The sequence below is a fragment of the Triticum dicoccoides genome, chromosome 7B (genome assembly GCF_002162155.2).
Source record: "Triticum dicoccoides isolate Atlit2015 ecotype Zavitan chromosome 7B, WEW_v2.0, whole genome shotgun sequence".
NCBI classification, from domain to species: domain Eukaryota; kingdom Viridiplantae; phylum Streptophyta; class Magnoliopsida; order Poales; family Poaceae; genus Triticum; species Triticum dicoccoides.
The window spans coordinates 183,563,137-183,584,312 of NC_041393.1; positions in this window are offsets into that span (position 1 = coordinate 183,563,137).

Consider the following 21,176-nt stretch of genomic DNA (forward strand, 5'->3'; position numbering starts at 1 on the left):
GGTAGTAGCTGAATCATGGATCACAAACACAGAACTCAGTTCCTGAGGACGGCTGCAATGAGACAACCCACCATGTACTCCTACATGGCCTCTCACCGCTACCTTTACCAAATCGTATTCACACACTTAGCTCACACACAATAGGACATGTTCATACACCTCTGATTCATCCCCGATGAATCAGACCTGACTCAACTCTAAGCAATAGCAGGCATGACAAAAAAACATGAATGAGTAGGCACAACATGGCTCAAACAACTCCTACTCATACTAGTGGGTTTCATCTATTTATTGTGGCAATGACAGGTCATGCAGAGGATAAAGGGGTTCAGCTACCGCAGCAAGTAATAGTTGAATCGTTGTTGTCCTAATGCAGTAAAAGAGAGCAGGAGCGAGAGAGTAGGATTGTATCGGAATGAACAATGGGGTTTTGCTTGCCTGGCACTTCCGAAGATAATATAGCTCTTCATCAGTGTCATCGATCTCATCGTCGAAACCACGTCTATCGAGAGGGAACAACCACCGACAAACAAGAAGAAACACAATCAATGCAATGCACAAACAAATGGATGACATGTCATGTTAGGGAACTGAATTGACCTAATGCAGCAGTAAGCCAAGTTAATTGAAGTGGAATTCAAACAAGGTTAAACTCCAACTTCAAATACTAGTTCATAAATTACCCTAATCATGATTCATCCTATTCAGTGAGGTTAACTTGTTCAATCATGCATGATCATGGCATAAACAGATTCTTCATATTTTTCTGATCATTTTTCATATATAATTTATTTGATTTGGAGTTACGGTTGATTTTATATGATTTTTAGAAGTTTGGGGTATTTTCTGAAATTTATAAATCATTTCCTGATTTATTTTAATTCCACAAAAACTTTACTGCGTCAGCATGACGCCTGTGTGACGTCAGCAAGTCAACAGGGTTGACCAGAGTCAAACCTGTGGCGCGGGACCCACGGGTCAGAGTCATTAGACTAACTAATCTCAGTTAGTCCTAATCCTAGGTTTAATTAGCAGGGCGGGCCCACACGTCAATGACCCAGGGGGGTCAAATCCCTGGTCAACCGGGGCTAATCCACCAGCGTCTAGCCGCCGGCAACGACCAGATGTGGCGGAGGCTCAGGAATCGCCCACAGGGCACGATTCGAGCTGCGGCTAGGTGCGTCGGAGTGCCCTCGCCGGCGTGCGTCGTTAGGTGGTGCTAGCCGGGCCTGTGGTGACCGGAGGCGACGGCTACGAGCTCGGCAGCGGCGGCCGGAGCTCGGCTAAGTGCGGGCGCGGTGCTGCAGCTCGTAGGTGAGTGAACGGAGGTGCTAGGCAGCACCTAAAGGGCAGCAGGAGCATGTCGGAGCTACTATGCGAGGCAGAGGTGCTCGGGGGCACGGAGCTCGCCGGCCATGGCGGACGGCGGCTTCGGGTGCTCGCGGGGCGGCGGCTACAGGGCGCGCACGAGAGAGAGAGGTGAGGGGAAACGACGGCAAGCTCACAGGGAGGCAGCAGGGTGGCTCAGTGGGCTCAGGGACGACCTCTAGCGCGCGAACGACGGCGACGGCCGGCGAGTAGATGCAGCAATGGAGAGCTCGAAGACGACAGTGTGGTGATCCTTGGCTTGCGTGGCTCGGCGAAGAGGGAGATGGAGTCGCGTCGGACCTTCCAAACACGGGGGAGGTGCGAGGAGGTGGCTGTGGCCGCGGTGGTGGCGAGCGGCGGCGACGGGCGTGTTCGGTGGCGTCGTGGGGAGAGAGAGCAGAGGAGGGAGAAAGGTCCAGGGAGAGTGAGAGAGAGCCAGGGGCTGCGTGGCGCTCCGTGGCGTCGTCTAGGAGGGGCCGGGGAAGCAGGAGGTGGTCGGGGCAGCGTCGGCGCTCGCCACCGAGCTGCTTTGGGGCGAGGAGAGGAAGACGACAGGAGGAGGCCTGGTGGGCTGGGCCGTGCTGGGCCGGTTGGTGGCGCCAGGTAAGGCCCAGGTACTAACTCTCTCTTGTTTTCTATTTCTTTCTGTTTTCTAGTTTTTTGCTATTTGTTTTGATTTAGTAATAATACCAAACCATTTCATAAAATCCTGGAAACAATTATGGGTGCTTTCTGAATTATTTCAGTGACCCTTAACAATTTCCAACATTTATTTGAACATTTAAATTATTTATTGTATTTAAATGCCCAAAGTCAAATACAATAGGATTTAATTCAAAAATCCATAATGGCCTAGAAATATGTGCATCATTGTTGGCAGGGGTTTTCACCTTTAACAAAAATAATGAACTTTTCTAGAGGGCATTCTGGGTTCATTGAAAATATTTTTATTTTGATCCTAATTGCATTTTATTTAGTGCTAGGGTTTGTCATCCCCATTTCAAGTTTAAAAGAAATTTAGACATGATGCAGCAACCAAGCTAGCCCAAGTGCATAGCAAAGCCAGGGATGTGACAACTCACCCCCACTAAACAAAAATCTCGTCCCGAGATTCAAGCGTAGGGTAAGGTGAAGGGGGAACGCAAACTAGCACAATCTTCACGATCCAGGTTGCACTTCAAATGAACGTTGATTTGTTCACCATCATTGTCTCGAAGTCTTGCTCTGAGAACTCCAACTAACATGACAACGAGAGGAAAGGAAAGACCCTAAAAGAATTGTTCTTCTCGAAGGTCGAACAACTCAGGATTAACCCACGGAATGAGACATAGCAACATCTCTCGAGCTGAGAGACGAAACACACATCCATAGGAATGGAGTGAAGCAGATGACGAAGGTTCACTAGGTAGACAACAATTTCACGCTTAAGAAGGTGGTAGTCGGTGGTCAACGCAGCGAGGAGTTGGGTTGCCATGATACCATATCGAGACACCTGAGGGATGGTGACTCGTAGATATATATCCCCCGTAAGTGGCAAAAAAAGAATTACCTTTGATATAGAGATCATTGAGACTCTCTATATCAGCCTAGGGCAATTCTCGAGCGATCGTTTGGAGGGGGTCGGTAGAATGGCATACTCGGACTTGGATGATGTGGATTACCTTGTTGAAGACAACGTAATGGATGAATTTGCTTACCACCGGAAATGGAAGAGACCCATGGTAGAATGGCACATTGGCGGTGCAAGCTGGGAACAAAATGCAAATGCTGGGAATGATTCTGGTAACTGGGGAAGAACCCAACAATAGAGAGTGAATTCACTGTTTGAAAGGTCATAGCATTGCCGAGGAAACTGAGAGCATCCCAATTAGTGTCGATGATAACACCTAGCGCTTGTGCGTGCTCTCAAGAACTTGAGCATTTCCATATTCATCAGGCTTTACCAACATCCGTGTCAAGGATCCTGGCAACACAACTTGCTACCATGATGAATGATGATGGATGATGCAGATGCAAAGGAAGATGACACTTTCTCAGATTTCACCCTTGGCGAGGCCAAGGAAACAGGATCTGGATGATCGACCGAGAGACATTTAGCACTCCGCTTCTAATGCTCTCCTTAATGTGCTAGCGTAATCCATTTATTGAAATGGTTTGGTAACCAGACCATCAAGTAAAAGGGTCGGACTTCGGGAACACAAAAATCCATAAGGAACAACTAGGGAGTAGATCCTACAAAATCCTTATGGGGAGGTGGCCAACTTCTTCAATCAAGATACTACAATAATAGGTCTTCCGGCTGGGTGTGTTGGCCACGACATCCACTTTACCGGTTATCGAGGGACCAATATTATAGTTCTTGGGAAATGTTCCAACCATCATATCTGCCTGAGATTCAGATCTGGTTGGTGTCAGGATATTCCAGACCCATCGAGTCTAGGAAGAAAAATGAAAGTTTGCAACACAAATCGACGAGATGACGTTGCGGGATTCTCGGAAGATGAACTACGATAGCAAGCTCCAAAACATGAGCTGGTTCTGCTACACACATGTGAACACGTTGTCCCAGACAAACATGATCACATGGTAGTCTTACAATAAAACACTACCGAGTTCAGGTTGGGAACCATCATTAATGACATTGAAGTCTCCACGCGTGGAAGTCCAAAGAGTTCACCTTGGACAGACTCCTTAATCTTTGAACAACTCAATCAGTGGCTTGGTGTGCTAGGATATACATATGGAATGAAGATGATCAGTCTAACAGACCACAGAATTCTTCGCACGTGCATGACTGACTTGGGATGATTCCAAAGGAGGTAAAACAAGCCTTCTCAAATTCATGGCGGCAACTTGCATCAAGTGCACATGAATTAGAGGGACTCACTTCTTTTGTCCAAACATATGCTTCACGAACGAGTCATGAAGATAATGCTTACACAAGTTTCCAACACTAACTTAATGTTCAACAAAATCATGGAGGAGATAAGGATGTTGTCAATGGGCTCAACAACAATTCATCCAGGTTCCCATGGAGATGGAATTCCATAACTATGTGAACAAGGTGATAGTATTGGTCAGACCCAAAAGACATAATGGTGTATGCTCGAGGGAAAATCCACGAGTAAGACAACATTACGAACATCGTTGGTTCTGATTTGATTTGAGAATAGCCCACACTCAAATCAAAGTTTTGGCAAGACAATAGCTCCAACAACTGGTCTCAAGGATCAGTTGATGAGGATATCATCTTTCTTCAACACACATACAAGACATCCCTTAAGATGAACTAAATCGGACAAGCTTCCATCTTCCAACTCTCCAAGTTGTTGTTCATCTTAGCCAACTAGCTCAGGGGTACCCAACATAGACTCTTGGAGAAGGGGTGGTTTACAAGGAACCAACTTGATCACGAACTCAACATAGCGGTCAGGTGACAACCTGGTGATACTTTCGAGAAGATATTCGGAAAATCACGAACCACCGATATGTTACTAAGCTCGAGAACAATCTTGCTTTCCATGACAGGACGATATGATCACAAGAACAAGGGATCGGCACAATCCTAACTCATTGATCGAGGGGTGCACCGGAAATAAGGACTAGGTAGCACAATCAACCTTAGGGTGACGATTCAATAATCAACACGCTAAGAATGAGGTTATCGTCCATTTAACTACCAAGCAACGGAGTTGCTAGCAGTATTGAGTTCACACACCACGATTCACTTGTCGGCACTCCGGGTACAATAACACAGGAATCGAGGAATGAACAATGATGGCAAGAAGTATCACTATACCAAGAGTTCATAGGATGGTGTGCAATTCCTACAATAATCCCGATATAAAAGATGGTAATACTCCAAGGTAGAACAGAGCAAAAGCTGGATTGGCATTTTGATCTGCGGAGTACAATTGTTTTGACCCAATCCTAGATATGGATGAGGTACTGGAGTTTGTTTCTCCTAGTCATTCCGGAATAGAATGGCTTGACGGACCACAAGAGTAATAGGTATCGATGAACGAATGCACGCATACTCTTGACTATCAAATGATAGACGGGGGTCAGAATACAACTAAGAGGGACAACTCAAAGAACATATAATTTTCTGAGTTATGGATGCATAGATTAGTATGTCGAACCAAGTTCAACATGTTTCTTTCGGATAACCCATGCAGAAAGGTAGAACTGGCAGAGTCACGATTTATGAGTGGAGAACTCCTCAAGAGTACTCTGATTGTGATCTTTTGGTTCAAATAACTTCTGCCTGAATGGTTCATGGTATTTGGAAGAAGGAAATACCACGGACCTCGAGGACTATCGCAAGGTTACCATTAACCTAAAGGAACTAGCAAACACTATCAACATGAAGTAAGTAGAGTGAATCTCGGGTTCAAGAACCCAGGAATAGAATGCCTACTAACTAAATGGCATCACGGGATGCTTTTGATAATGACGGCCAGAATCATCACACTGGAAACACAGATCATGGCTAGACCACTAGATGATCCCCTAAGCACTTAGGGTCATAATTATTAACTCCAACATATATGTCGAGGCAATAAAGTACCTCAACTCACTAATTTGTGTGATTAATCTGACCAAAAGGACATCGGGAACGGGAAGAAGGGATTTGCAAATGCATCAGACTGTTTAGAAACCTGGGATGACTCGGACAGCATAACGGCTATAAATGCTCAGAAAAGATTTGAGATATTCATAAAAATGGTGGCATAACCACTCAGAAGCACAATATCAAGGTTTCGAGATCAACAATTAACATACGGAAGTAATAGGAACTGAAACGAGGCTTAAGTCCAACAATCTTACAAATCTACAGATTAGTAACACGTGATCCTGATAGAAAGAGGAGAAAGCCTAGTTCCTTAACCCCGTAGAAAAGATAAGATGACTCAGATCAGAAGGGCATAAGGTATAAGGAGTAAAAAGAGCCTTACGTTCCATCCCACAATCAATTCCCTTATATAACTAAAGAATTTCTAGACTCAACTTCGACCAGTTTGGCTTGGTAATCCTACAGGCAGTCAAGCTCTGATACCAACGCTGTCAGGACCCCGACTCAATGCCACATCGATCTAGCATGTAACACCTCATATCACTTTACGGCCTCACGCACGGTATTCCCACGGGTGTCGCCTTACCTTTGCCCGGGACCATTTGCGCCTTTTGGCACACGTATATGATAGTGTCGCTAGCATCCATATGATAAGGAGCCCGGGCTGACATGGCTAGTCGTAAACCCAAAGTGGCACAAACTTACAGGGACAGGCATCCATGACCCAGCATCGAACGTGTCGGTCATCAGCGAGTGAATCCAGGCTGTAGCACTGGGCTAGCAGGACTCCGGTGAACCGGGCTGTAGCGGGCTAACAGGACTCTGGTATTTATCGCGTGACATTTCCCCGAAGGGACAGACACAGGAACGAAGAAGGACACATGCCGGCCAGCCTAAGTGTTCCGGAGCAGTAGCAAGCTACCACGGCTCATGGGAAACACTAGGAGACATTTCCCGGTAAGAGAGGCTACTAAGAATAAACAACTAGATAGTCAGATCCCACACATACCAAGCATTTCAATAACATACACACAATATGCTCGATATGTGCAAATACAACATGGCATCACAACATGACTCTACAACTCAAGTATTTATTCAATAGGCTCCGGGGAGCGAGATATTACAAACATGGGTCCTACGACCCAACATTCAGAGCATACAAGTCAAAACACAAGCGGAAGCTATCATGTCTGAGTACAGACATCTATAAATGAAAAAGGCTGAGAAGCCTGACTATCTACCAAATCCTGCCGAGGCACAAGATCGTAGCTGAGGTAACAAGCTAAACGTCGAAGTCCACGCGGAACTACTAGCGAGACCGAAATCTCTCTGCAAAAACATAAAATAGGCAAACGTGAGTACAAATGCACCCAGCAAGACTTACATCAGAACTAACTACATATGCATCATTATCAACAAAGGGATGGTGGGGGTTTAACTGTAGCAAGCCAGCTTTGACTCGGTGGCTATCCTGAACTACGGCTGCAAGTAACTCTTTTGAGGTGGTGCACACGAGTCCACATATTCACCATATCAATACACCACTATGGATCCGCTCCCGTCTCCCTACGAGAACGCCATCCATAGCACTCACGCTTATCTTGCGTATTTTAGGGTATCCACTTTTACTTGTCTATGAACTGATATAAGCAACCCAGAAGTCCTTTACCGTGGACACGGCTATTCGAATAGATGATGTTAACCCTGCAGGGGTGTACTTCTTCATACATGTTTCCACCACTTAGCGTCTGCACACGACATGTGCCCGGCAGACTTCAAGCGAAAGCCGACGTGGGTGTAGACCACGACCTACCTAAACACTCAAGTCTCTAGTCCAGGTTTATCGCCTATTCGGGTTCCATCCATGAGGAGATCCGGTCGGAGTTTCGCTCACAGCCCCAAACGATGTGTGCAGGGTTCCCGAGACACCAAACGGGCGCCCGGTACACCGTGCCACGTGCCTACCGCATCACAGCCCACCCCTACGGTCAGCGCTGCGCACGGCCTCCAGCATACTACAAACACCAGAAACTACTTGCAACTCCTGGACAGAGGACAAGGGTGAATAAGAAGTCGAGCGGGGTCATATTTCAGGGCCCAATGCATGGTAGTAGCTGAATCATGGATCACAAACACAGAACTCAGTTCCTGAGGACGGCTGCAATGAGACAACCCACCATGTACTCCTACATGGCCTCTCACCGCTACCTTTACCAAATCGTATTCACACACTTAGCTCACACACAATAGGACATGTTCATACACCTCTGTTTCATCCCCGATGAATCAGACCTGACTCAACTCTAAGCAATAGCAGGCATGACAAAAAAACATGAATGAGTAGGCACAACATGGCTCAAACAACTCCTACTCATACTAGTGGGTTTCATCTATTTACTGTGGCAATGACAGGTCATGCAGAGGATAAAGGGGTTCAGCTACCGCAGCAAGTAACAGTTGAATCGTTGTTGTCCTAATGCAGTAAAAGAGAGCAGGAGCGAGAGAGTAGGATTGTATCGGAATGAACAATGGGGTTTTGCTTGCCTGGCACTTCCGAAGATAATATAGCTCTTCATCAGTGTCATCGATCTCATCGTCGAAACCACGTCTATCGAGAGGGAACAACCACCGACAAACAAGAAGAAACACAATCAATGCAATGCACAAACAAATGGATGACATGTCAGGTTAGGGAACTGAATTGACCTAATGCAGTAGTAAGCCAAGTTAATTGAAGTGGAATTCAAACAAGGTTAAACTCCAACTTCAAATACTAGTTCATAAATTACCCTAATCATGATTCATCCTATTCAGTGAGGTTAACTTGTTCAATCATGCATGATCATGGCATAAACAGATTCTTCATATTTTTCTGATCATTTTTCATATATAATTTATTTGATATGGAGTTACGGTTGATTTTATATGATTTTTAGAAGTTTGGGGTATTTTCTGAAATTTATAAATCATTTCCTGATTTATTTTAATTCCAGAAATACTTTACTGCGTCAGCATGACGCCTGTGTGACGTCAGCAAGTCAACAGGGTTGACCAGAGTCAAACCTGTGGCGCGGGACCCACGGGTCAGAGTCATTAGACTAACTAATCTTAGTTAGTCCTAATCCTAGGTTTAATTAGCAGGGCGGGCCCACACGTCAGTGACCCAGGGGGGTCAAATCCCTGGTCAACCGGGGCTAATCCACCGACGTCTAGCCGCCGGCAACGACCAGACGCGGCGGAGGCTCGGGAATCACCCACAGGGCACGATTCGAGCTGCGGCTAGGCACGTCGGAGTGCCCTCGCCGGCGCGCGTCGTTAGGTGGTGCTAGCCGGGCCTGTGGTGGCCGGAGGCGATGGCTACGAGCTTGGCAGCAGCGGCCGGAGCTCGGCTAAGTGCGGGCGCGGTGCTGCAGCTCGTAGGTGAGTGAACGGAGGTGCTAGGCAGCACCTAAAGGGCAGCAGGAGCATGTCGGAGCTACTATGCGAGGCAGAGGTGCTCGGGGGCACGGAGCTCACCGGCCATGGCGGACGGCGGCTTCGGGTGCTCGCGGGGCGGCGGCTACAGGGCGCGCACGAGAGAGAGAGGTGAGGGGAAACGACGGCAAGCTCACAGGTAGGCAGCAGGGTGGCTCAGTGGGCTCAGGGACGACCTCTAGCGCGCGAACGACGGCGACGGCCGGCGAGTAGATGCAGCAATGGAGAGCTCGAAGACGACAGTGTGGCGATCCTTGGCTTGCGTGGCTCGGCGAAGAGGGAGATGGAGTCGCGTCGGACCTTCCAAACACGGGGGAGGTGCGAGGAGGTGGCTGTGGCCGCGGTGGTGGCGAGCGGCGGCGACGGGCGTGTTCGGTGGCGTCGTGGGGAGAGAGAGCAGAGGAGGGAGAAAGGTCCAGGGAGAGTGAGAGAGAGCCAGGGGCTGCGTGGCGCTCCGTGGCGTCGTCTAGGAGGGGCCGGGGAAGCAGGAGGTGGCCGGGGCAGCGTCGGCGCTCGCCACCGAGCTGCTTTGGGGCGAGGAGAGGAAGACGACAGGAGGAGGCCTGGTGGGCTGGGCCGTGCTGGGCCGGTTGGTGGCGCCAGGTAAGGCCCAGGTACTAACTCTCTCTTGTTTTCTATTTCTTTCTGTTTTCTAGTTTTTTGCTATTTGTTTTGATTTAGTAATAATACCAAACCATTTCATAAAATCCTGGAAACAATTATGGGTGCTTTCTGAATTATTTCAGTGACCCTTAACAATTTCCAACATTTATTTGAACATTTAAATTATTTATAGTATTTAAATGCCCAAAGTCAAATACAATAGGATTTAATTCAAAAATCCAGAATGGCCTAGAAATATGTGCATCATTGTTGGCAGGGGTTTTCACCTTTAACAAAAATAATGAACTTTTCTAGAGGGCATTCTGGGTTCATTGAAAATATTTTTATTTTGATCCTAATTGCATTTTATTTAGTGCTAGGGTTTGTCATCCCCATTTCAAGTTTAAAAGAAATTTAGACATGATGCAGCAACCAAGCTAGCCCAAGTGCATAGCAAAGCCAGGGATGTGACATTCAAGGGGAAAACTCAATCCATTACAAGAGAGTAGAGGGGGAGAAACATCATAAGATCCAACTATAATAGCAAAGTTCGCGATACATCAAGATCATATCACCTCAAGAACACGAGAGAGAGAGAGAGATCAAACACATAGCTACGGGTACATACCCTCAGCTCTGAGGGTGAACTACTCCTTCCTCATCATGGAGAGCGCTGGGATGATGAAGATGGCCATGGGTGATGGTTCCCCCCCTCCGGCAGGGTGCCGGAACAGGGTCCCAGTTGGTTTTTGGTGGCTACAGAGGCTTGCGGCGGCGGAACTCCCGATCTAGGTTTCTTTTGGGGTTTCTGGATTTATAGGATTTTTTGTGTTAGTTTCACGTCAAGGGGGGGTCCACGAGTCAGCGACAAGGCAGGGGGCACGCCCTAGGGGGTGGGCGCACCCTCCACCCTTGTCGTTGACTCGGGACTCTTCTGCCCCAACTCTTGTGCTTCGGGGCTTCTTCTGGTCCATAAAAAATCATCGTAAATTTTCAGCTCGTTTGGACTCCATTTGATATTCCTTTTTTTGCAAAATTCAAAAGCAAGGAAAAACAAAAAGTGGCACTGGGCTCTAGGTTAATAGTTTTGATACGTCTCGAACGTATCTATAGGTTTTTATTGTTCCATGCTATTATATTATCTATTTTGGATGTTTAATAGGCATTTATGTGCTATTTTATATTATTTTTGGGACTAACCTATTAACCGAGGGCCCAGTGCGAGTTTCTGTTTTTTTGCCTATGTTTCCACAGAAAAGGAATACCAAACGGAGTCCAAACGGAATGGAACCTTTGTGATGATCTTTCTTGGACCAAAAGGAAACCAGAAGACTTGGAGATGAAATCGAAGACGCAATGAGGCGGCCACGAGGCAGGAGGGCGCGCCTAGGGGGTAGGGTGCTCCCCCTACCTCGTGGGCCCCTCGTAGCTCCCCTAACCTAGTTCCTTCGCCTATATATACTCTTATACCCTGAAAACATCTAGGAGAGCCACGAAACCACTTTTCCACCGCGACTACCTTCTGTAGCCATGAGATCCCATCTAGGGGTGTTTTCCGGCATCCTGCCGGAGGGGGATTCGATCACGGAGGCCTTCTACATCAACACCATTACCTCTCCGATGAAGTGTGAGTAGTTTACCACGGACCTTCGGGTCCATAGTTATTAGCTAGGTGGATTCTTATCTCTCTTTGATTCTCAATACCATGTTCTCCTCGATGTTCTTGGAGATCTATTTTTTTTGACTATAAACAGTAGGGTAAAACCCCACTGCAATTTTTTATTAAAATAAAATAAAGTAGATTCTTGGAGATCTATTCAATGTAATATTCTTTTGCGGTGTGCTTTCTGAGATCCAATGAATAGTGGATTTATGATCAGATTATCTATGAATATTATTTGGTTCTTCTCTGAATTCTTATATGCATGATTTGATATCTTTGCAAGTCTCTTCGAATTATCGGTTTAGTTTCGCCTACTAGATTGATCTTTCTTGCAATGGGAGAAGTGCTTAGCTTTGGGTTCAATCTTGCGGTGTCCTTTCCCAGTGACAGTAGGGGCAGCAAGGCACATATTGTATTGTTGCCATCAGGGATAAAAAGATGGGGTTTCCATCATATTGCTTGAGTTAATTCCTCTACATCATGTCATCTTACTTAATGCGTTACTCCGTTCTTTATGAACTTAATACTCTAGATGCATGCTGGATAGCGGTCGATGTGTGGAGTAATAGTAGTAGATGAAGGCAGGAGTCGGTCTACTTGACACGGACGTGATGCCTATGTTCATGATCATTACCTTGGATATTGTCGTAACTATGAGCTTTTCTATCAATTACTCGGCAGTAATTCGTTCACCCACCATAATATTTTCTATCTTGAGAGAAGCCACTAGTGAAACCTATGGCCCCCGAGTCTCTTTTCCATTATATTGAAGTTCATTTACATCTTGCTAGTTTCCGATCTACTATTTTGCAATATTTTACTTTCCGATCTATAAACCAAAAATACCAAAGATATTTTACTTTACCGTTTATCTATCTCTTTCAGATCTCACTTTTGCAAGTGACCGTGAAGGGATTGACAACCCCTTTATCGCGTTGGGTGCAAGTTGTTGATTTTTTGTGCAGGTATTCAATGAGATGTGCATTGTCTCCTACTGGATTGATACCTTCGTTCTCAAAACCGAGGGAAATACTTATGCTACTTTGTTGTATCACCTTTTCCTCTTCAAGGGAAAACCAATGCAAGCTCAAGAGGTAGCAAGAAGGATTTCTGGCGCCGTTGCCAGGGAGATCTACGTCAAGTCAAGCCATACCAAGTACCCATCATAAACTCTTCTCCCTTGAATTACATTATTCGCCATTCGCCTCTCGTTTTCCTCTCCCCCACTTCTAAAACGATTTTCGAAAACCTTTATCTTTTCTTCACCCCTCTTCCGTTCGTCTCTTTTTGCTTGCTTCGTGTGTGCTTGTGCGTTGGATTGATTGCTTTGTCACGATGGCTCAAGATAATACCAAATTGTGTGACTATTCCAATACCAACAACAATGATTTTATTAGCACTCTGATTGCTCCTACTACTAATGCTGAATCTTGTGAAATCAATGCCGCTTTGCTGAATCTTGTTATGAAAGATCAATTTTCTGGCCTTCCTAGTGAAGATGTCACATCCCATCTAAACAATTTCGTTGATTTGTGTGATTTGCAAAAGAAGAAAGATGTGGATAATGATATTGTTAAATAAAAGCTATTTCCGTTTTCTCTTAGAGATTGTGCTAAAACGTGGTCTTCATCTTTGCCCAAAAATAGTATTGATTCATGGAATAAGTGTAAAGATGCTTTCATCTATAAGTATTTTCCTCCCGCTAAGATCATCTCCCTTAGGAACGATATTATGAATTTTAAGCAACTTGATCATGAGCATGTTGCACAATCTTGGGAGAGGATGAAATTGATGGTACGTAATTGCCCTACACATGGTTTGAATTTGTGGATGATTATGCAAAAAAATATGCCGGGTTAAATTTTGCTTCTAGAAATCTTTTAGATTCGGCCACGGGAGGCACTTTTATGGAAACCACTTTAGGAGAAGCTACTGAGCTCCTAGATAATATTATGGTTAATTTTCTCAATGGCACACCGAAAGATCCACTAGTAAAAAGGTTCATGTGATTGAAGAGATTAATGTTTTGAGTGGAAAGATGGATGAACTTATGAAATTATTTGCTAATAAAAGTGTTTCTTCTGATCCCAATGATATGCCTTTGTCCACTTTGATTGAGAATAATAATGAACCTATGGATGTAAATTTTGTTAGTAGGAACAATTTTGGTAACAACGCGTATAGAGGCAATTTTAAACCTAGGTCATTTCCTAGTAATTCCTATAATAATTATGGTAATTCCTACAACAACTCTTATGGAAATTCTAATAAGATACCCTTTGATTTTGAGAATAGTGTTAAAGAATTTATGAGTTCGCAAAAGAATTTCAATGCTTTGATTGAAGAAACAATTCTCAAGATTGATGATTTGGCTAAGAACGTGGATATAACTTCTCTTGATATTTATTCTTCGAAACTTAGATCTATCCCACCTAAGCATGATATCAATGAGTCTCTCAAATCCATGAGAATTTCCCTTGATGGGTGCAAAGAAAGAAACTAGATGCATGCCAAAAAGGATTGGTTTGTAAAAGCGTGTTCTTCTAGTTTTCATATAATAATGATCAGGATCTAAAAGTTATTGATGCAACTCCTATTAAATCTTTCTTTTACAATATTAATCTTTCTAAAGATGGGACTAGAGATGAGTCAACTTTAGTTAAAAGGCGTCCCAATGATTCAGAGTTTTTAGATCTAGATGCAAATATTGATAAAAGTGGGATTGGAGAGGTCAAGACTTTAAGTAGCAATGAACCCACTCTTTTAAATTTCAAGGAATTTAATTATGACAATTGTTCTTTAATAGATTGTATTTCCTTGTTGCAATCTGTGTTAAATTCCCCTCATGCTTATAATAAAAACAAAGCTTTTACTAAACATATCGTTGATGCTATGATGCAATCTTTTGAAGAAAAGCTTGAACTAGAAGTTTCTATCCCTAGAAAACTTTATGATGAGTGGGAACCTACTATTAAGATTAAGATTAAAGATTATGAATGCTATGCTTTGTGTGATTTGGGTGCTAGTGTTTCCACAATTCCAAAAACTTTGTGTGATGTGTTAGGTTTTCGTGAATTTGATGATTGTTCTTTAAATTTGCATCTTGCGGATTCCACTATTAAGAAACCTATGGGAAGGATTAATGATGTTATTATTTTTGCAAATAGGAATTATGTGCCCATAGATTTCATTGTTCTTGATATAGATTGCAATCCTACATGGCATATTATTCTTGGTAGACCTTTCCTTAGAACAATTGGTGCAATTATTGATATGAAAGAAGGAAACATTAGATTCCAATTTCCGTTAAGGAAAGGCATGGAACACTTTCCTAGAAAGAAAATTAAATTTCCTTATGAATCTATTATGAGAACCACTTATGAATTGCATACCAAAGATGGAAATACCTAGATCTATTCGTGTTTTTATGCCTAGCTAGGGGCGTTAAATGATAGCGCTTGTTGGGAGGCAACCCAATTTTATTTTTGTTCTTTGCTTTTTGCTCATTTTTAGTAATAAATAATTCATCTAGCCTCTGGTTAGATGTGGTTTTATGTTTTATTTAGTGTTTGTGCCAAGTAAAACCTTTAGGATAGCTTACGGTGATAGTTGTGTTCATCCTGCTGAAAATCAGAAACTTTTGTGCTTAGTAAATTAGTTTTGAAAATTCACATAAACGAGCTTTTGACCTGATTCTTTTTTCTCTGGATGGGTACACAATTTTCTCAGGTTTCCTCATTTGGTAGGATTTTTATAGTTACAGAAGTATTCGAGAGTTACATATTACTACAGAATATTCTATTTTCTGCGTGTTGTTTGCTTATTTTGATGAATCTATGGATAGTATCGGGGGGTACGAACCATGGAGAAGTTGGAATACAGTAGATATTACACCAATGTAAATAAAGAATGAGTTTGCAACAGTACTTTAAAGTGGTGGTTTATTTTCTTATACTAACGGAGCTCATGAGATTTTCTGTCGAGTTTTGTGTTGTGAAGTTTTCAAGTTTTGGGTAAGGATTTGATGGACTATGGAATAAGGAGTGGCAAGAGCCTAAGCTTGGGGATGCCCAAGGCACCCCAAGGTAATATTCAAGCACAACCAAAAGCCTAAGCTTGGGGATGCCTTGGAAGGCATCCCCTCTTTCGTCTTCGTCTATCGGTAACTTTACTTGAGGCTATACTTTTATTCACCACATGATATATGTTTTGCTTGGAGCGTCTTGTATGATTTGAGTCTTTGCTTTTTAGTTTAACACAATCATCCTTGTTGTACACACCTTTTGGGAGAGACACGCATGAATTGTGATTTATTAGAATACTCTATGTGCTTCACTTATATTTTTTGAGCTAGGCAATATTGCTCTAGTGCTTCACTTATATCTTTTTAGAGCATGGCGGTGGCTTTATTTTATAGAAATTGTTGAACTCTCATGCTTCACTTATATTATTTTGAGAGTCTTTTATAACAACATGGTAATTTGCTTGGGTTATAAAACTAGTCCGAATATGATGGGCATCCAAGATGGATATAATAAAAACTTTCATATAAAGTGCATTGAATACTATGAGAAGTTTGATTCTTTATGATTGTTTTAAGATATAAAGATGGTGATATTAGAGTCATGCTAGTGGAGTAATTGTAAATTTAGGATATACTTGTGTTAAAGTTTGTGATTCCCGTAGCATGCACGTATGGTGAACCGTTATGTGATGAAGTTGGAACATGATTTATTTATTGATTGTCTTCCTTATGAGTGGAGGTCGGGATCGCGTGATGGTTAACTCCTACCAACCCTTCCCCTATGAGCATGCACGTAGTGCTTGGTTTTGATGACTTGTAGATTTTTGCAATAAGTATATGAGTTCTTTATGACTAATGTAAGTCCATGGATTATATGCACTCTCACCCTTCCACCATTGCTAGCCTCTCTTGTGTTGCGCAACTTTCACCGGTACCATAACACCCACCATTACCTTCCTCAAAACAGCCACCATACCTACCTATTATGGCATTTGCATAGCCATTCCGAGATATATTGCCATGCAACTTTCCACCATTCCGTTTATTATGACACGCTCCATCATTGTCATATTGCTTTGCATGATCATGTAGTTGACATCATATTTGTGGCAAAGCCACCATTAATAAAAAAATCATACATGTCACTCTTGAATCATTGCACATCCCGGTACACCGCCAGAGGCATTCACATAGAGTCATATTTTGTTCTAATTATTAAGTTGTAATTCTTGAGTTGTAAGTACATAAAAGTGTGATGATCTTCATTATTAGAGCATTGTCCCATGTGAGGAAAGGATGATGGAGACTATGATTCCCCCACAAGTCAGGATGAGACTCCGGACGAAAAATAAAAAAAGGCCATAAAAAGAGAAGGCCCAAATAAAAAAAGAAGAGAGAAAAAGAGAGAAGGGACAATGTTACTATCCTTTTACCACACTTGTGCTTCAAAGTAGCACCATGATCTTCATGATAGAGAGTCTCCTATGTTGTCACTTTCATATACTAGTGGGAATTTTCATTATAAGAACTTGGCTTGTATATTCCAATGATGGGCTTCCTCAAAGTTCCCTAGGTCTTCATGAGCAAGCAAGTTGGATGCACACCCACTTAGTTTCTTTTTGAGCTTTCATACGCTTATAGCTCTAGTGCATCTTTTGCATCACAATCCCTACTCACTCACATTGATATATATTGATGGGCATCTCCATAGCCCATTGATACGCCTAGGTTATGTGAGACTATCTTTTCCTTTTTGTCTTCTCCACAACCACCATTCTATTCCACCCATAGTGTTATGTCCATGGCTCACGCTCATGTATTGCATGAAAGTTGAAAAAGTTTGAGAATACTAAAATATGAAACAATTGCTTGGCTAAAATCGGGGTTGTGCATGATTTAAATATTTTGTGTGATGAAGATAGAGCATAGCCAGACTATATGATTTTGCAGGGATGACTTTCTTTGGCCATGTTATTTTGAGAAGACATGATTGCTTTATTAGTATGTTTGAAGTATTATTGTTTTTATGTCAATATTAAACTTTTGTTTTGAATCTTTCGAATCTGAACATTCATGCCACAATAAAGAAAATTACATGGATAAATATGTTAGGTAGCATTCCACATAAAAAAGTCTGTTTTTATCATTTACCTACTCGAGGACGAGCAGGAATTAAGCTTTGGGATGGTTGATACATCTCCAACATATCTATAATTTTTTATTGTTCCATGCTATTATATTATCTGTTTTGGGTGTTTAATAGGCATTTATGTGCTATTTTATATTATTTTTGGGACTAACCTATTAACCGAGGGCCCAGTGCCAGTTTCTGTTTTTTTGCCTATTTTAGAGTTTCACAAAAAATGAATACCAAACGGCGTCCAAACGGAATGAAACCTTCGCGATGATCTTTCTTGGAGCAAAAGGAAACCAGAAGACTTGGAGATGAAGTTAGAGACGCAACGAGGCAGCCACGAGGCAAGAGGGCGCGCCCAGGGGGGAGGGCGCGCCCCCTACCTCGTGGGCCCCTCGTAGCTCCCCTGACCTAGTTCCTTTGCCTATATATACTCTTATACCCTGAAAACATCCAGGAGAGCCACAAAACTACTTTTCCACCACCGCAACCTTCTGTACCCGTGAGATCCCATCTAGGGGCCTTTTCCGACATCCTGCTGGAGGGGGATTCGATCACGGAGGGATTATACATCAACACCATTACCTCTCCGATGAAGCGTGAGTAGTTTACCACAGACCCTCGGGTCCATAGTTATTAGCTAGACGGCTTCTTCTCTCTCTTTGATTCTCAATACCATGTTCTCCTCGATGTTCTTGGAGATCTATTCGATGTAATATTCTTTTGCAGTGTGTTTGCCAAGATCCGATGGATTGTGGATTTATGATCAGATTATCTATGAATATTATTTGGTTCTTCTTTGAATTCTTATATGCATTATTTGATATCTTTGCAAGTCTCTTCGAATTATCAGTTTAGTTTCGCCTACTAGATTGATCTTTCTTGCAATGGGAGAAGTGCTTAGCTTTGGGTTCAATCTTGCGGTGTCCTTTCCTAGTGACAGTAGGGGCAGCAAGGCACATATTGTATTGTTGCCATTGAGGATAAAAAGATGGAGTTTTCATCATATTGCTTGAGTTAATTCCTCTACATCATGTCATCTTATTTAATGCGTTACTCCGTTCTTTATGAACTTAATATTATAGATGCATGCTGGATAGCGGTCGATGTGTGGAGTAATAGTAGTAGATGAAGGCAGGAGTCGGTCTACTTGACATGGACGTGATGCCTATGTTAATGATCATTGAGGGAGGCTTCATGACGTGATGCCTATGTTCATGATCATTGAGGGAGGCTTCATGACGGTGTCCGGGGAGAAAAGATCTGAGTCATCGCTTTGAGGCTTCATGACGTCTTCAATCGTCAACAACACGGTCCAGGGCGAGACGTTTCTCCCCGGACAGATCTTTGCGTTCCGCGGCTTCGCACTGCGGGCCAATTCGCTTGGCCATCTGGAGCAGATCGACAGCTACGCCCCTGGCCACCAGATCAGGTTCGGAAACCAGAACTACACAGTGGATCTTCACGGAGACTTGATCTTCGACGGATTCGGCCCTGTGCCAGGAGCGTCGGACAGTCACGACGGGCACGGCCTAGACCTGCTGTCGGACAATGCTCGGAACATCATCCCTGCAATAGCCCCGGATCTAAATCTGGAATAGGTTGTGTTGCCCAAGGATGGAGGGGTAGACCCCGCCCCGCAGGCCGCACACTCACCGGCAGTGGAGACGAACACAGGTCTCACCTCTGCGAAGGCCTGTAACCCCGGGCCCCCAGACTCGTATCCTGCTGTTGGTTCCGGTCCGCACACCCTCGAGCCAGCCGAGCCAGGCTGGGCTCCGGTAATGGAGTTTACCGCTGCGGACATCTTCCAGCACTCGCCCTTTGGCGACATGCTGAACTCATTAAAGTCTCTCTCTTTGTCAAGAGGCTCTGGGTCGAACTATGTCCGGCCTGAGTGGGAAGCAGGCGACGAAGGAATTCGCTGCCCACCCACCACCCACTTCATCACCACGATCGATGATTTAACCGACGTTCTTGACCTCGACTCTGAAGACATCGACGGTATGGACGCCGGTGCAGGAGAAGCTCCAGAATCTCTAGGGCGCGAGACTACTACCTTGTCACACGATATATACATGGTGGATACGCCCAAGAAGGACGACAGCGATAATCCGGAAGATAAAACACCCGGACAAAAGCCAAAACGGCGGCGCAAACGCCGCTCAAAGTCCAGTAACAGTAAAAATAGCGACAAGAGCGCAAAAAGGATTGACATACCAGTAAGTCCCGAAGGCAGTAACGACCACATGGACCCAGCGATGGAGCAGGACGATCCAGGTCACGCCAAACCGAGTTCAGAGCAAACACCCAATCAAAATGATTAGGAGGGGCGAGCTCATGAAACCGCCCCAGAACAGGAACACAGTCCGGATGACGATGCATTCATCATTCCGGACGAACAAGTGGAACGAGACAACCTCCACCAAAAGCTTATGGCCACAGCAAGAAGTCTAAAGAAGTAGAAGCAACAGCTCAAAGCCGCACAGGAAAAGCTCAGTCATAGATGGAATAAAGTGCTAGACACTGAAGAAAGATATGGCGACGAGCGCCATACCAAAAGCTATCCAAAGAGCAAGCTACTGCCAGAATTCAACGACGAGGCCGTTCCACCAAAGAATAATACGACTAGGAGACCAGACGTACCGCTCCACAACCGCAACAGAACAGCTACTGACGCCGCTCACGACCTGCATGAGCATCGGGACAAGAAAGCCGGCGCAGCCAGGTCCATCTATGGATCTAAAGGACACACCCCGGCGAGGGACTATGGTCACCCAAAGGCTCATACAAGCCAAATACCAGTTTGGAATAAACTCCGGACACAACAACAGCCGAACACATGCCACGGCGCATCCAGATACAGAGGGGCCGCTCACCCCCTGTGCTTCACCGAAGAAGTACTGGACCATGAATTCCCACAAGGTTTCAAACTTGTGAACATAAAGGCATATGACAGAACGACAGACCCAGGGGTATGGATCGAGGATTTTATCCTGCATATTCACATGGCTCGTGGGGATGATCTCCAGGCCATCAAATACCTTCCCCTCAAGCTGAAGGGACCAGCTCGACACTGGTTGAAAAGCCTCCCCGAAAACTCAATTGGGAGTTGGGAGGAACTAGAAGACGCTTTCAGGGCCAATTTTCAAGGGACCTATGTCCGGCCTCCGAATGCAGACGATCTAAGTCACATAATCCAACAGCCCGGAGAGTCCGCCCGCAAGCTTTGGAACAGATTCCTCACTAAGAAGAATCAAATTGTCGATTGTCCGGATGTCGAAGCCTTAGCGGCATTCAAACACAGCATCCGCAACGAATGGCTCGCCAG